Genomic DNA, 17,736 nt, shown 5'->3' with positions numbered 1-17,736 from the left:
GAGGACACGGGTTCGAGCTCTGGTCTGGGAAGATCCCACATGCCTCGGAGCAACTAAGCCTGTGTGCCACAACTACTGAGCCTGCGCTCTAGAGCCCATGAGCTACAACTACTGAAGCCTGCGTGCCACAACTACTGAAGCCCACGCACCTAGAGTCTGTGCTCCGCAACAAGAGAAGCCACCGCAATGAGAAGCCTGTGCACTGCAAGGAAGAGTAGCCTCTGCTCACTGCAACTAGAGAAAGCTCACACGCAGCAACAAAGACCCAACACAGCCAAAAATTAATTAATTAATTAATTAATTAAAAAAGAAACAATTTGTCTTAGTTTAATTGCAGTAATGGCTTTTTAAAAAGTATTTATTTATTTATTATTTATTTATGGCTGTGTTGGGTCTTCATTTCTGTGCGAGGGCTTTCTCTAGTTGCGGCAAGCGGGGGCCGCTCTTCATCGTGGTGCGCGGCCCCCTCATTATCGCGGCCTCTCTTGTTGCAGAGCACAGGCTCCAGACGCGCAGGCTCAGTAATTGTGGCTCACGAACCTAGTTGCTCCGCGGCATGTGGGATCTTCCCAGACCAGGGCTCGAACCCGTGTCCCCTGCATTGGCAGGCAGATTCTCAACCACTGCGCCACCAGGGAAGCCCAGTAATGGCTTTTTTTTTTTTTTTTTTTTTGGTCTTCGTCCAATTTTTTTTTTTTTTTTTTTTTTTTTTTTTTTATTTTATAGCTGTGTTGGGTCTTCGTTTCTGTGCGAGGGCTTTCTCTAGTTGTGGCAAGCGGGGGGCCACTCTTCATCACGGTGCGCGGGCCTCTCACTGTCGCGGCCTCTCTTGTTGCGGAGCACAGGCTCCAGACGCGCAGGCTCAGTAGTTGTGGCTCACGGGCCTAGTTGCTCCGTGGCATGTGGGATCTTCCCAGACCAGGGCTCGAACCCGTGTCCCCTGCATTGGCAGGCAGACTGTCAACCACTGCGCCACCAGGGAAGCCCAGTAATGGCTTTTTTAATGTCAGTAAAATAATGGTGCTTCTTACCTTTGATATCATCTTAGGTTATGTGAAGTACAATAGTCATTGTATGAGTCAGGATTCAGGACTGAAAAGAAATCTCTCTAGGTATTTTAAACAGGAAGAAATCAGGGAACTAAATGCTTACAAATCATTGAATGGGCTAGAGGAGTGGAAGCCTGAGTCAACTCATTGTCTTTATCACACCTGCCTTTCACATTGACGAAAATAAAAGCAGCAGGAAAAGTACCAGAAGGGTGGACTCTACTTTGTTTCTGCCTTCTAAATCTCTCATGAATACATCTCTTGGCGGAACCTAATTTGTATCCAGAACCTGGGAAATGTAGGTAGGTGTTTATTTGTTTTGCTTTCTAGATCCTCTTATATGAAAAGATAAGATAATGAAAATGGATGGTCAGAACAAATAGACCATATCTATGAGAGTAGCTAAATATACAAATAAATAGAAGTGTATCATTTAATTAGTAACTATTGAAATTACTAGTTACAAATTAAGGCCACAATGAGATACTATTATATACCCACCATATTGGCTCAAATTATTCTCATAATACCAAGTGTTGGTGAGGTTGCTAAGCAGTGGGGATACTCATACAGTGCTGATAGGAGTATAATTTAGTACATCTTGAAGAACAGTTTGGCATTATCTGATAAGATTGAAGGTATGTATACCTTAGGACTCAGCAATTCTAAGTATATAACCTACCAAAAAATGCACATCTATATGTACCAGTATACATGAACCATAATGTCCTTAGCAACATTGCTCATAATAGCACCAAACTGAAAACAACAAAATGTTCATAGCAGTAGAATGGTTAAATATTTGGTATATTAGACAGTGGAATATTGTATAAACACACACAAAAATGAGTGAGCCATGGATAAACACAATAATATAGGTGGATATTTAATATATAATATTGGTCTAGAGATAAGGACACAAAATTTATGTACAGTATTTATTTTATAAAGTTTCAAACGAATGAAACTAACCTATATTGTTTAGGAATGCAAACTTAGGTAGTAGAACTTTTTTTTTTAAATACAAGAAAGGGATTACCATGAAAATCAGGATTGTGGTTACCTCTAGTGGAGAGGAAAACAGTTGTGATTGGGAAGGGGCACATGTAGGGCACCTGGGGTCTGGCAACATTCTATTTCTTGATCTGTAACTACAGTATTTAATTCAACAATACTTTTTAATGCACTTTTATGTATGTGTGTTACACTTCATTTTTTTTTTAAGTTTAAAAAGAAAATAAATGGATGAATAAAAAGAAACCTAGGCATAAGGAAAGAGAATTATAGAGCTAGAGGAGAGATCTGAGGAAATTGTTCAGAAGATAATACAAGGAGATAAAGAGTTAGAAAGTATTAGAGACTAAAAGATGGGTTGGAGAATGAGAAGGTCCAACTTATATTAGTTCTGGAGGAGAGAATAAAGAGAATTGGAGGAGGCAACATTCAAAGATTATGGCTGAGAATTTACCAGAATTAATAGAAGACATGAATCCTCAGGTTCAGATTACACAAATCTTCAGCAGGATCGATTAAACTAAATCCGTACTCATATACGTTGCTGTGAATTGAACAATTCCAAGTACAATGAGAAAAGATTAAAAAGCGAACAGAGAGAAAAACACATTACCTTCAAAGTAACAACAATTATATTCACAGCAGACTTTCTGAAAGCAACAACAGAGACTAGATAACAGTGAATAATATATTCAAAGTACTGAGTTTTAAAATTTTTTCATCATGAATTCTTTACTCAGCTATACTATCATTCAAGAGTAAGGAGGAAATAGATAAATTTCCAGACAAACACAACAGGTTTCTTAACACAAACAGACCTCCCACTAAAGACATTTTCTTTAGGGAATTTCCTAAAGAAAATTTCAACCCAGAAGGATGAAGTGAGATAAAAATAAGAATAGTGAGAATAGTTTTGATGAGTAAAGAAACTGGAAAACATGTGGGTATTAAGCATTGACTAGGGAAACAATAGTAACAGTGACTAATTTGGGGATATAAAAATAAGGTGGTATTATAATACTGGACAACAATAACATATAAAATGAGTGAGATACAATCAGAATTAAAGTATTCCAAGGTTCTTGCATTATTCGGGATGATAATAGGGATATTGTTTAAGCCAGTAAGATTATTTTTTAAAAATTAGAGTAATCATGAAAAGAATAGAAATAGAATATACAACTTGCAAATTAGTAAAGAAAAAAGGAATTTTAAAAAAAACTTTCATCAATTTAATAGAAAGCAGGAAGAGAGATGCATGGAAAAAATATAAGCACAAAATAATATGGTACATATAAAACAAAAATTATCAGTAAACTCATTAAATATAAATGGACTAAACTTGCCAGTTAACGGAGTGAAATTGTCAGACTGGATTTTAAAATTTAGTCATGCGCTGTTATATGTCATAATGACATAGAATGCTTGAAACTAAAAGAATAGAAAAAATACCATATAAGCTGGTATTACTATATTAAGATGAGACAAGATAAACTTTAAGATACATAGAAAAGTGGTTATCGTGGGCTGGAGAGAGAGGATAATAGGAAGTTATTGGTTAATGGGTACAAAGTTTCAGTTTGTGATGGATGATGAAAAAGTTCTGGAGATGGATAGTGGTAACGATTGCACAACAATGTGAATGTACTTAATGCCACTGAACTTTTCGCTTAAAAATGGTTAAAATGGTAAATCTATGGTATTTATATTTTACCACCAATTAAAAAATTAGACCTTAAGATTTTAAAAATGGAATCACTACATATCATAAAGGCAACAGTTTACCAGGAAGATATAGCAACTATTACTTTTGTGTGGTCACTTCAAGTACATAAAACAAAGCTATAAGAAAAATTTATAATTCACCATAATAGTTGGAGATTTAAAAATTATAACTCTCTAGTAATTGGCATATTGGTAGACAAAAACTAGTAAAGACATAGGAGATTTGAATAACACAATTAGCAAGCATTCTCTAATGAATATACGTAGAATGCTCTATGCAACTATTAGAGAATACACATTTGTTTTAAGAATATACAGAACATTTCAAAAACTGACCAAACACTGGGCCACAAAACAAATTTCAACAAATAAAAAGAATCAGGGTTACACAAGACCACATTTCTCTGCACACAAGCAATTAATTTAGATAGCGATAACAAAAAGATTAAATTCCCAGATAGTTGGAAATTTAAGAAAAAATTTTAAAGCATAACTAATAATGGAAATTAGATAATATTTAGATTGAACAATAAAGAAAATACACAATCAGAATATGTGAGATATAGCTAAAGTAGCATTAGAAAGGGCTTTATAGCCTTAATACATTACAAAAGAAGAAAGAGAAAAAAAAGCTAAGTTCCAACTCAAGAAATTACCAAAAAAAAAAAAAAAGTCACAGAACCTCCCCCCAATCAAAGCAGATGGAAAGAAATAATAATTGTAAAAGTAAAAATTAGAAAACAAGGATACAATAGGGATAATCAACAAAACTACAGATTGGTAAATGCTCACTCACCAAAGGGCACCGTGAGGTCTCAATAATCAGGTAGACAAAATCACCTGGGTCTGTAAATGTCAGTCACTCTCTATTGAACCACTCAGGGCTTGCCAAGAGAGCTCATTAACACAGTAGCTATGAGGACAAGGTTGGAAATTATGCAACAAATTTTTCTCTCACCAAGGTAGATCTGGCTATGGTACACCTCCTGAGGATAATCTGCCAATAGCACAGACCAATAATGAGCCATATGATACTGTACCTGAGGGAACCAGCTAAGGCAGGCTGATTATAGTGGATCCCTTCCATTATGGAAGATGCAGTGTTTTGTCCTCATTGTTAAAGATACTTTTTCTGGCTTTGGATTTGCCTTCTCTGCCCACAATGCTTCTGTCAGCCCCATCATCCGAACTTACTAGTATGTGCTTCACCATTATGATAGCCCACACTGTATCTCTCCCATCCAGAAGAAGTGAGGCAGTGGGCTCATGCTCACAAGATTCAACAGTCTTAACATGTATTCCCATCATCCATAGACAGCAGACTTTATGGAATGGTAGAAGGGCCCAATGAAGACTCTACTACAGAGCCAGATGGGAGAAAACACTTTGTGATTTTGGGGTGCTGTCTAATATGACTGACTGGGAGAGCCATATTTGGAGATATTTCTCCCATAGCCAGAATATATGGGTCTAGGTACCAAAGAATGTATGTAGGGCTGACCTCTCTCACTGTTACACGTAATGACCTACTTAAACATTCTTCTTGCCTCTCATTCCTCTAACTTTGGATTCTGCTGATTTAGAGGTATTAATTCCTAGGAGACTTTTATGGCCTTCTGGCCATTTTATATTCATGCCACGGAACTAACAGGCAAAGGAGCTCCTCTAACAGCTGGCGTGAAACAGAGTGGTTGCCTTGCAATGAGAGCAGGGAAGAGTGTGCTTAAAACCCAGGGGATCCTCTGGGGTGCCTCACAGTACGCCACATGACCAGGGTAGAGCTAATGGAGGATTAGAGCACCTCCAATGCAGGCAGAATCACTGCAAGCTAGCTTTTTCAGGAATAAAGGTTTGGACCTCTCCACTAGGAACCCGAAGCAGCTAGGTGCTGATCGAAGGCAAAAGAACATGGAATGGGTAGTTGATTAAGAAAGTTATAAATAGCAACTACAGCTCTGTTCTGAAGCTTTGGTGCATATATGGGTGGTGCTGGCAGCTATGATGGGGGAGCAGCAGCTTCCTGGCCTCTTGATCACAACCACGGCGGTATGTTCTTCAACTAACAAGTTTAGTGGTACCTTCTGAGTCCTGTTCTTTCAGCCCTTCCAACAATTTTGTAAGCATCGAATTTCTTTAAATCGTTGTAGTAAATTCCTTTCTGCTTAGAATATCTACAGTTATTTCTGTTCTTGCATTAAGCCCTGACTAAATCAGATAATGATTAAGATAGTGTGGTATTTGCATAGGGATGGTCAGATTGGCCAATTTAAAAGAATAGAGAACTCAGAAACAGACCTGTGCTATTTAAATCTGGTACCTGGTATTTCAAACCAGTAGAGAAAAGGCTGGACTATGTACTAAATGCTGCTGGGGACAATGGGCACCCTTAGGGGGGAAATTAAATCCTTTTCTCTCACCAAACAAAAAAATTAATTCCAACCGGATTAAAGATGTAAATGTGAAATGCAAAAGTGCAACACCTTTAGAGGAAAATATGTGGGAATTTAAAGTAAGAAACAGTATTATTCTAATGACTTTTAAATTACATCTCTAGCTTATACCTGTCCCCTAAACACCACACTCATATATCCAACTTTCAATTCAAAATTTCCACTTGGGTGTTTAATAAGCATCTCAAAATTAACATCTTCAAAGCCAAGTATTCATTTCCCCCCAGCAAACCTTCTCCTGCAACATTCCCCCATTTAAGAAAATAGCACTATCACTCATCCATTTCCTCAGGCAAAAAACTTGGAGTTATTCTTGATTTCTCTCTCTTATAATCCTTACCAAATCCATTGGAAAATCTTGTTAGGTCTAACTTCAAAAAATATTCTGAATCTGACCACTTCTCACCATTTTCTCTGCTACTATCACTATCTAAGTCATCACCACCTCTCATTTAGACTATAGCAATAAACTCTTACCCAGTCTTCTCGCTTCTACTTTTACCTCTTGGATATTATGATAGTAGCCATAATGATCTTTTAAAAAGTAAATCACTCCCTTGCTCAACATTCTCCAGTCGTTTCCCATCACAGAATAAAATTCTCAGCTACTTCTCTGAAGTAATCACATACCACTCTTCCCCACACTTATGACACTTAGCCACCCTTGCCATGTCCTCAATAAAAGTTGGTTGACTAAATTAAATAACACGTTTGTAATAGCAAAGATTTGGATGCATCCTCAAGGTATCCCAAAGGAGAATGGCTAATAAACTGTGGCAATTCTTTACACTGGAATACTCTACAGCAGTTAAAATGAATAAATTAGTCTCGTGTGGCCACACGGATAAACATCAAAAACAATACTGAAAGAAAAAAAAAATATTGAACAACAAAAGCTAGTTGAAGGATAAATATGGTATGAAAATTAAGGAACATATAAAACAACACTGTATATAGCTTATGTTACATACATATGTAGTAAAAGTATTAAAAAACTTCCATGGTGGGAATTCCCTGGTGGCCTAGTAGTTAGGATTCCGGGCTTTCACTGCTGTGGCCTGGGTTCAATCCCTGGTCAGGGAACTGAGATCCTGCAGGCCGCACAGTGTGGTATAAATAAATAAATAAATAAATAAATAAATAAATAAATAACAAAATCTGCTTAAACTAATTAATTCATTAATTAAAAAGAAAAAACTTCCATGGTAATGATAAGCATCAAATTCAGGACGGAGGATACCTCTGAGAAAGGGGAAGACGAATATGATAGGGGAAGTGTCCCCATGGGGTTTCCTTATATTTGTGTTAATAATTTATTTCTAAGCTGAAAGGTTGGCACATAAGTGTTAATTTTCTTATATATATTTTTTGTATACCTGAACTATTTAATAATAAAACTAAATGAGATAATAGGGACTACTGTGTAATAATAGTTGATATTTATAGAGAGCCTGGTTTGAGTTAGGCACTGTTCTAAGTGCTTTATATGTGACAGCTCATTTAAGTTCTCACAACAAGCCTTTGAAGTAACTAATATTATTATCTCCATTCTAAGGATGAGAAAATGGAAACACAGAAAAGTTAAGTAATGTATCAAGATTAGATGGTGGAGCTGATCTGGGAGAAGAAAAGCAGTTTGGCTCTGATTTTTAACCATTACACCAAATCGCCTCCTAGTCCTATTAAACACACAGTAGGTTCTTAATACTCAGTTGAAACCTATGAGATTGTTTTTGTAGGCCAAAATGGTCAAATACGTCAGCAATTGCATATGGTTCAACCAATAAATGGCAAAGAAATACAAATACAACTAAAATGATCATATGAAAAGGCTCTATGATGACTCTGCCATTGCTTTTAAACATATGAAAGACTTCTGCATGCACATCCTAAGATGCTGTTACCACTGAAGCACGAATGCTTGGAAATCCCTTCCCAACCTTTAACATTGAAATCAAGTGAAGAAAGCAAGGCTTTTTAGGAAAGAGTGGTCATGATCAATGTAGGGTGGTGTGCGGCCACCGTGGGGTTGCAGGGGGGAACGGCTGCGTTGCCCTCTCAGCACCTTAAGTCTCCCTTCCTTTTTGCCTTTCTCAGTTTGTCCAAGAGGCTGCTTCACATCAGCCAGGACGTCGCCATTGGTTTGGCTCAGAAGCCCTTGTTTGCAGGCCTCTGAGCGAGCTCCTGAGAAACCCAGACAGGGCGGCAGCCTTTCTCGTTAGAGCACGCAAGGGCATGAGATCAAAAATCCTTCTCCCCCAGTTCCTGGCTGCACCCTGACTCCCAGGAGTTTGGAAATAGAAAGAAGGAGACAGGAGACGGGTACACGTTACCCCAGGTTCAGTCTGTCTGGTCTTTGTAGTTACAGTCCTAATTTTTCATCTGAAATTTCCGAGACTCGTCTTTTGCATCTGTTCAGTGGCGTTGTCTCCTTCTCAGTCTCCGTTTCTAGTGAATCAAAATTTAACTCCCTCTTTTTTTTAATAAATTTATTTATTTTATTTTATTTATTTTATTTTTGGCTGCATTGGGTCTTTGTTGCTGCACGCGGGCTTCTCCTCTGGTTGTGGCGAGGGGGGGCTACTCTTCGTTGCGGTGCGCAGGCTTCTCATTGTGGTGGCTTTTCGTTGCGGGGCACGGGCTCTAGGCTTGTGGGCTTCGGTAGTTGCGGCACATGGGCTCAGTAGTTGTGGCTCACGGGCTCAAGAGTGTAGGCTCAGTAGTTGCGGTGCATGGGCTTAGTTGCTCCATGGCATGTGGGATCTTCCCGGACCAGGGATCGAACCCGTGTCCCCTGCATTGGCAGGCGGATTCTTAACCACTGCGCCACCAGGGAAGCCCTAACTCCCTCTTATGTATAGTTAACAAAATAACCTGCATGAAACACTGCTTTCCTCATGTCCTTCCTCAAGAACAATCATTTACTGTATTCAATTCAAAATCCTTAGTGCAGATTTCTGCAACTCCTCATCACCTTTACAGGTGCCCCTCTCAACCATGTCAACCAGAACAAAACCCACATCAGTGGTTGGATCTAGCCTGGATCCTGTGTGGAAACACAAGAATGGATAGGGTTGTATCTGCAAAGTGTAGTGAAATTATGTTGCACACTGTTGCATACATGCTTATTCTATGGGCATGAATTTCTACGTATGCACATGGAGGGGGTCCATGCACGAGTGCACAAACATAGTTGATATATGTGCCTGAAGGTGGTGTGAGCATTTTCTAGAACCCTATGCTCGAAGTTTCACTTCATAAATCTCTTTTACTGGCAGTACTCTGAAAGCCAAGGGCTGTGTAATAATTTACACTGCATTGTCCTTCCTCTCTCACTCCCCTTCACTTGCCTAGGATGAAAACCTAAAGATTGATGGTGATGTTCTTTGGAGGAGCAGCGAGTGTCGTTCGTCTCCTCTCTGTTCAGTCTACCCCTCTAGAGCATTTCTTATCACTCCACTCCTTCTGCGCTTGCTCTAGAGGACAGTCTTTCTGATTCCTCTTCTTCCCCACACCTTGTCCACTGACTCCTGAAATGTTTTTTCTTGCTGGGGCAGCCACCCTGGGTTAAGTAGAAGGAGAAGGACTTTCAGATGATCCAATCACGAGACCCCCGCCCCCCGCCAAATAACCAGTCCTCCGTGGGATCCGAATAGTCCAGAGTTTTCCTCCTTCCTCCACTCAAAGCTATTTTAGTCTAACTTTCAAAGGTTCCAGGGAAGATGATTTCCACATTTGGTTGCGTCCTAAGAAGAGTATTTCTAACTCTCAAAGCTTTACTTTTATTCCTCTCCACTGTGGTTTTATTATTTATTTGTTTTTGGCTGCGTTGGGTGTTTGTTGCTGCACGCGGGCTTTTCTCTAGTTGTGGCGAGCGGGGGCTGCTCTTCACTGCAGTGCGTGGGCTTCTCATTGCGGTTGGCTTCTCTTGTTGCTGAGCACGGGTCTAGGCACGCAGGCTCAGAAGTTTGTGGCACATGGGGCTTAGTTGCTCCATGGCATGTGGGATCTTCCCGGACCAGGGCTCGAACCACGTGTCCCCTGCATTGGCAGGCGGATTCTTAACCACTGCGGCCACCAGGGAAGTCCCTCTACTGTGGTTTTGACCATATTCTCTTGAGATTGTTTTATTTTCACTAGACAGAAAGTTCCAGGTGAAGGATAAGGGGTAAGTATGGCAGAAGTCGACAGAGAGAGAGCTGAATGGAGAGGTACATACTTGTTTTCAGTTTGTGCCTTTGCAGCCTGCAAGTGATATATTTAGGCTCATCGAGGGCTGGAGAATCATTTTGTCTGTCCCTTGACACTTCCCCTCTCCTCTCCGGTTGAATTTTCATCTCTCTATGTGTTCGACAACCCCAAGCAACCGCCCTCTGCTACCAAACCAAGTGACATAGACTCCCAATTGCTTCAATAAGCCAATGAAACTGCAAACCGTCGTAGACAGGGAAACCCTTCCTGCGGTTTGTAGACCAGCCCTCTCTGCAGCAGCTTCATCTCTATATTCTGTGTCGATAGACCACCTTTGGCATCTGCCTTCTATGTAAAGAAAAATACTTCTTTTGATGGTTTCCCATTCCAAGTTTTCACACCTCTTCAAAATCAATTCCACACAACCTTACTTTTTTAAGAGAAAATATAGAATGTCTTTATGTCCTCAGAGTAAAGAAGATTTCTTAAAACAAGATATGGAGTAAATCATAATGGAAGAGATGGATAATTGGACTACGATAAAAACGTGTTTTCTTTAGAGGCCTCCATGCAAAAGTTGACAAGCCAAGCCATAAACTGGGAGATATTTTCTATTAAATGAACTTTGTAAAGGATTTGTGCACAAAATATATATAAAGAACTGATAAAAATCATTAAGAAAAAGACAAACAGAACAATAAAAAATGAGCAAAAGACATGAATAGGTCATTCACTTAAGTGGAAAAGATGTTCAAACTCTATAGTAATCAATAAAATGCAAATTAAAATTATCCATAGATTGGCAAAATTTTAAAAGCGTGACAATACCAAATGTTGGTGAAGATATGGAGCAAAATTCTGATATACTGCTAGTGAGAGTATAATTCGCACAGCCATTTTGGAAACAATTTAGCTTTATCTTCTAAAGTTGAAGATATTCACACCCCATCAGATAGGAATTCTATTCATTGTGTGTGTGTGTGGTCAAAAACAAAGCATAAAATTTACCATCTTAACCTTAAGTGTGCAGTACAGTAGTGTTAACTCTATGCACACAACACATCTCTAAAACTTTTTCATCTTGCGGAACTGAAACTCTATACCTACTGAACAATTCTTCTTTTCCCCCTCTCCCAGACCCTGGAAACTACCATTCTACTTTCTGTTTCTAAGAGTTTGACTATTTTAGATATCTCATAAAAGTGGAATCACGCAGTATTTGTTTCTTTGTTACTGAATTATTTTACTTAACATGATATCCTTGAAGTTCATCCATTTTGTAGCATAAGACAAGATTTCCTTTTTTTTTTTTTTTCCAGAGAAGGAAGGATTTATTACTTGCAGCAAGTAAGGAGAACACTTGCTTTCCCAAAGCAGTTGTCTCTCTTTTTTTTAAGATTGAATAATATTCCATTGTATGTTGTATTCTACATTTTCTTTATCCATTATCTGTTGATGAACATCTAGATTGTTTCTATATCTTGACTGTTATGAATAATGCTGCAATGAACATGGGTGCGCAAATATCTCTATGAGATCTTGTTTTCACCTCTTTTGGATAAAAATACCCAGAAGTGGGATTGCTAGATCATGATAGTTCTATTTTTAATTTTTTTGAGGAACCTCCATATTATTTTCCATAGTGGCTGTACATTCCCACCAACCAGGCACAAGAGTTCCAATTTCTCCACATCCTCACCAACACTTGTTATTTTCTGTTGTAGTTGTTGTTGTTATTGTTTTTATTTTTTAATTTTATTTGTTTACTTAGGCTGTGCCGGGTCTCAGTTTTGGCACACGGGATCTTTGTTGCGGCATGTGGGATCTAGTTCCCTGACCAGAGATCGAACCCAGGCCCCCTGCCTTGGGAGCACAGAGTGTTACCCACTGGACCACCAGGGAAGTCCTTTTGTTATTGTTTTGATAGTGGCCTTCCTAATAGGTGTCAGGTGATAGTTCATTGTGGTTTTTATTTACATTTCCCTAATGATTATGATGCTTAGCATCTTTCCATATGATTTTTGGCCATATGTAAATCTTCTTTGAAGAAATATCTATTAAAGCTCTTTGTTATATGTATAACATATCTGAGAATAATAAACATGCATTCACTCATTCAACAAATATTTATCAAACACCTACTATGTGCCAGTCACTGTTCCAAGTGCTTAAGACATAGGAGTGAACAAAACAGAAAGGAAAAAAAAAAGGGATTTGGAATTAGAAGGTAAAACAGAAACATTTTAAAATAAATCTTTCAGCCAGGAAAACATAAGTAAGCCTGTTTCAGTTCTGCCATGTGTGACTCACAATAGGCCAGGAAAGAGCACCCAAATCTGCTATCCCAGAAAGAGGCAGGATTTATAACTAACTTCCAATTATTTATCCTGGCAAGAGGTACAGTTGGTGTGGATAATCTAAGAAAAGGATTTATACACTCAAGTAGATCAACATTACAGGAAGGAGGTAGAGGTAGAGTTCATCCAAAATAGCAGTTAATCTAAAACATCAATTAGTCCAAATAACAGAAAAAGAGCAAATACCATTTGCATTTGTCTTTGGGGTGTATTACCCTTCAGTTATAGCATATCCACTCAATGCACTTCCTCTTGCACATTTTAAGAAGTAGTGTTGTTAACTTTACACCAGCTGCCTGGGACTGCCCAATAGAAAAATGCTGCTGGCTCAGTCATTCACTCAACAAATGTTCATTGGCCTCTACTAGATGTCAATTATTGCTCTGGGCACAGCAGATACAAGACAAATAAAATTTGATTCCTGTCCTGAATGAGTTTAGTTTATAAAGAGGTGGTAGAGGAAAAGAGATTTCTCAAAAAACCTTAAAACAACATTATAAATGTTAAAATGGAAATATAAACAAAATGCTATGGGCACACAGAGGAGGGAACATCCAGCTCTTCAGAGGGGAATGCAGCCCTCTCAGAAGTCGTGTTATTTAAGCTGCATTGAAGGACAAGTAGAAATTTTCCAGAAGGAGAAGTCATTCAGGCAAGAAGGACCAAACATATGAAGAAGTTGTGGCTTCACAAGCACGGGACAATAGGAAGGTCAATGTGTGGCAGCAGCCTGGGGGTAAGTGATGGGGAGTTTGATTGATGGACAGTTAGTACCACACCCAAGTGCTTGGCCTCTTTCCCTTAGGCAAAGCAGAGTCAAAGTTTTAGCAGAGGAGTGACCCAATTGGATCATATTTCAGAAGATAATTCTGGTGGTGGCAGTGGTGGTTGGGGTAGAAGCTTGGGGGCTGGAGAATGTAAGATGCCTGGTGGAAAAAAGATATGGTGGTTGTTGCCGTAGTTAAGGGTAATGATGATCAGAGTCTGAACCAAAACAGGGTACAGAGGAGACAGAGGAGGAATGTATTCAACAGATATTTCTGGGGCTTCCTTGGTGGCGCAGTGGTTGAGAATCTGCCTGCCAATGCAGGGGACACGGGTTCTAGCCCTGGTCCAGGAAGATCCCAAATGCCGGGGAGCAACTAGGCCCGTGAGCCACAACTACTGAGCCTGCGCGTCTGGAGCCTGTGCTCCGTGACAAGAGAGGACGTGATAGTGAGAGGCCCGTGCTCCGCGATGAAGAGTGGCCCCCGCTTGCCACAACTAGAGAAAGCCCTCGCGCAGAAACGAAGACCCAACACAGCCGAAACTAAATTAATTAATTAATTAATTAATTAATTTAAAAAAAAAAGATATTTCTGAAATGCATTTCAACTGGTCACAGGCCTGGATGATCAACTTGATATGGAAGAGAGGGACTTAAGGATAATTGCAAACTTTTTAGCTTGAGAGACTGAGTAGACTGTGACTCCATAAACTGACAAAGAAAAAGCCAGAGAAGGAAGCTTTGGAAAGATGATGGGTTGAAGAGTGAAAGGGGATTGAGGTTTTCGGGGAAAGAGATTCAAGGAAAGTTTTATTTGGGGTGAGGAAAATGAGAACATGGGTCAAGGACAGGTGAAGGAGGAAGGAGATGGGGTGAGAACAGAAGTGAAGTTGATCTAAAAGTAGTAAGGCCATATCATATATTCCTGTAATTAATATAAGAGATTTGGAAAGCCTATGTGGTTATAATAAAGTTTAGAGGCCAAAGGGAGGGAAGTTGTGGGTGTTCGCATTAGATGGTTTTAATTGGGGGTGGGGGAGTAGGAGGGACGCTCATCTGTTGCGGGTGAATAGGAGATGTGAGATGTGAGAATACACTATTACATGTACTCTCCCATCTGTATATTTTAACGAGATCACGATACTAAGCCCACGGCTACCATCTGCTGCTTAAGCGTTTGCTGTTCTCATAGATGTTCTTGTTATCAGTCTTCAGTTCTCTTAGAAGTTCTTTCTTCCAAGCACTACTCACAAAGTTGGTCGACATGCTACTCACAAAGTTGGTTGATATCAGAGCAACTTCAGTTAGCAAATCCGTGTCATTCCTTCACGATTTTATGGTTAAATATAAAATTGGAACCACTGAGAACTGACTTCTATACCAGCTTCTTTTTTTTTCTTTTTTCTTTTTTTTTTTTAACTTAAGCTTCTTGACAGGGCTCTTCCACTTTGGGCAATCTGATAAATGTTTAGCAAGCTGCTTAAACATTTGAATTCTATGGGAATTCCCGAAGTGTAAATTCCTGAAGAAATACCTAGTTCTGTTCACTATTTATTGAGAACTTATATCCCAGGCACTGTACTAGATGCTAGGGATTAAGAACAAGAAAGACACAGCCTTTGCCCCTGGGCAACTGACAGCCACGTGGAGCAGCTCTGCTCTGGTGTGTAGAAGGCAGTATGCTTGTTTTTTTCACTATTATCACTGTTTATTTGACAATAGTTGGTTTAGTCTACAAGTTTAAGGAAAGCACACTAATGCATTTGCTTTTCTACAGAAATCATACTTACAAAGATTACATAAAGTCTGTCCCAAAACTTCTAAGAAACGTTCATTAATTTAAAATGTCTGGGGACTTCCCTGGTGGCGCAGTGGTTAAGAATCCGCCTGCCAATGCAGGGGACACGGGTTCGAGCCCTGGTCTGGGAAGATCCCACATGCCGCGGATCAACTAAGCTCACAGGCCACAACTACTGAGTCTGCGCTCTAGATCCTGCGAGCCACAACTACTGAGCCCGCATGCTGCAACTACTGAAGCCCGAGGGCCTAGAGCCCGTGCTTAACAACAAAGAGAAGCCACCACAATGAGAAGCCTGCGCACTGCAACAAGGAGTAGCCCTAGCTCGCTGCAACTAGAGAAAGCCTGCTTGCAGCAATGAAGACCCAACGCAGTCAGAAAATAAATCAAAAATCAAAAAAAAAAAGTCTGATTAAGATGCTTTACCAGGATACAAGAGTAAACTAAGGTGGTGTACAGTGTTTTTTAAAACAAAATTCAAAAAAATGTAACTGCAATCCTTATCTTGTTTGAACAACATATTTTGAAAGGGTTAAACGTCAAAATTACTTAAAGATAAATAAGATTGGCCGCCATAAGGAATACTATTTATAAAATAAACACAGTTATAGAGGCTACTTTAAAAAAGACAGAACTTTGGGCTTCTAAAGAGGAGGAGGGCACAATGATCGGCAACTGTCTGGGGCGCAGGCACAGGAGCACAGATCCGCAGCACCTGTGGGCGACAACACTCCATTGTTTCTCAGAAAAAGAGAGAGTAGATGCACTTCATCATCATTTTCTTTTTTTTTCCGGTGAGCAGTAAGTGCCTAACATCATTAAGAAAAAAAGTCAAATCTGAAGGAAGGCAGCCCTTTATAACTGGAAGGTGGAGTGCGGCTTATGTGTCTCCATTTAACCCTGCCAGGCAGTTCTGCAGCAACTGCACATTACCCTTTGCATGCTTCACTTCTAACTCTGCCAGTTCCACTAAATTTTTTCTGAATGCAGCAACTCTTCTTGTCTTAAAATCTATAAGTTCTTGTTTTGCAGATTCAGATATTTTTTCAGATTTCTGACAACATAATTGTTGGGACATTTCAGCCTGCAGAACATCTTTATTTTTCGCTCTTGCTTTATCCAGTGCTTTATCAGCATTTTCGTAATCCACTAGTGACCTAGATCTTCAATAGAAGAGATCCTTAGCAGCTTGAGATTGTCTTAAGTAATATTTTAAAGATCAGAAAGTTTGAAGTCCTCATCAGCTGACATTCGTGCTTCTATTGAATATTTTTCTTGTTTTTTCAAATAGTTCTGAAACTTCAAGAAAAACTTGCATATATCTGTAGAATCCTGAGTTTCTAAAGCATATAATGAAGTACCAATTCTATTGTAATTGTCTGCAGCATTTTTGTGGAATCTTGTCATCCTATCAGATTTAGGAGATGCGTCCTTAACTCGATTATGTTCTAAAAGGAATGTTCGTTCATGCTCAAAGAAATCATCTACATCATTTACCTCAGAAACAATTACTCCATCTGCTGATTTAACCATATTTTTTTAAAGCAATCTTCAAGTTTCTCTTTTTTATTTTTTTCCTCACACACTCAAATCTTGATTATATTCCAAGAAGACGTGGAAATTTAAATCTTTCCTCAAGATAGGATGTGCTGACACACGACACAGGAACACTTCATGCATTGCAATGGTCTTCTTGAATATTACCAAATTCTCAGCTTCCAGCTCCTGTTTCATCTTTGCGAATTCTTCCTCTGTCATAGACCCTTCTCCTTCTCCAAGTTTCTGTAGTTTTTCCCTTGAAGCATCAAAATCAGGTTTTGGTGGTGCTGGAGGGATAATATAACCTGCATAGTCTTCATTTTCAGTGAAGGAATCATGAAGCCAGATAAATTCCTAATGTTGTCGAACAACAGAAAACTCATTTTGTTCAAAATTTGGCAATTAACTCTTTATGTGAACAGTGAATTTTACATTATCACTCTCACTAAGAGCATCAGAAATGTCCATCCACCTGTAGAACAGCATCACTTTGAAAATCTACATTTATTGCTTGACGTCCGCAGTCCCCCTCTGAGAATAAGTTGGGACCATTGTCCAGGCCTTCCGTCATGGCTGTTCCAAGGTCAGGAGGGGCAATATGTTTTATATACAGTGAGATGTAGGGAAATTGGTGCTCTGTTTTTACTTTTAATGCAGCATTACTTCTGCGTATAGATTATTAATATACAGTCAGCTTTTCTAAATTTTCATAAAATTTGACATAAGTTTACATTTGTAAAATCAGCATCAAGATAATAAACATATTTGTCCCCCTCAGAAGTTTCTTTTTTTTTTTTTTAATTGGGGTATAGTTGCTTTACAATGTTGCCCCTTTGCCATCTACCCT

At 39.1% G+C, this 17,736-nt stretch overlaps 1 pseudogene; it reads right to left on the bottom strand.

Moving 5' to 3' along the window:
• Positions 1–16,230: 16,230 nt before the first annotated feature.
• Positions 16,231–17,460, bottom strand: LOC118902387 (annotated as a pseudogene).
• Positions 17,461–17,736: the final 276 nt, after the last annotated feature.

Source organism: Balaenoptera musculus, chromosome 10 (assembly GCF_009873245.2).
Source record: "Balaenoptera musculus isolate JJ_BM4_2016_0621 chromosome 10, mBalMus1.pri.v3, whole genome shotgun sequence".
In the NCBI taxonomy this organism is placed as follows: domain Eukaryota; kingdom Metazoa; phylum Chordata; class Mammalia; order Artiodactyla; family Balaenopteridae; genus Balaenoptera; species Balaenoptera musculus.
The sequence above is the reverse complement of the archived record's forward strand: the minus strand, read 5'-3'. Positions and strand labels throughout refer to the sequence as shown.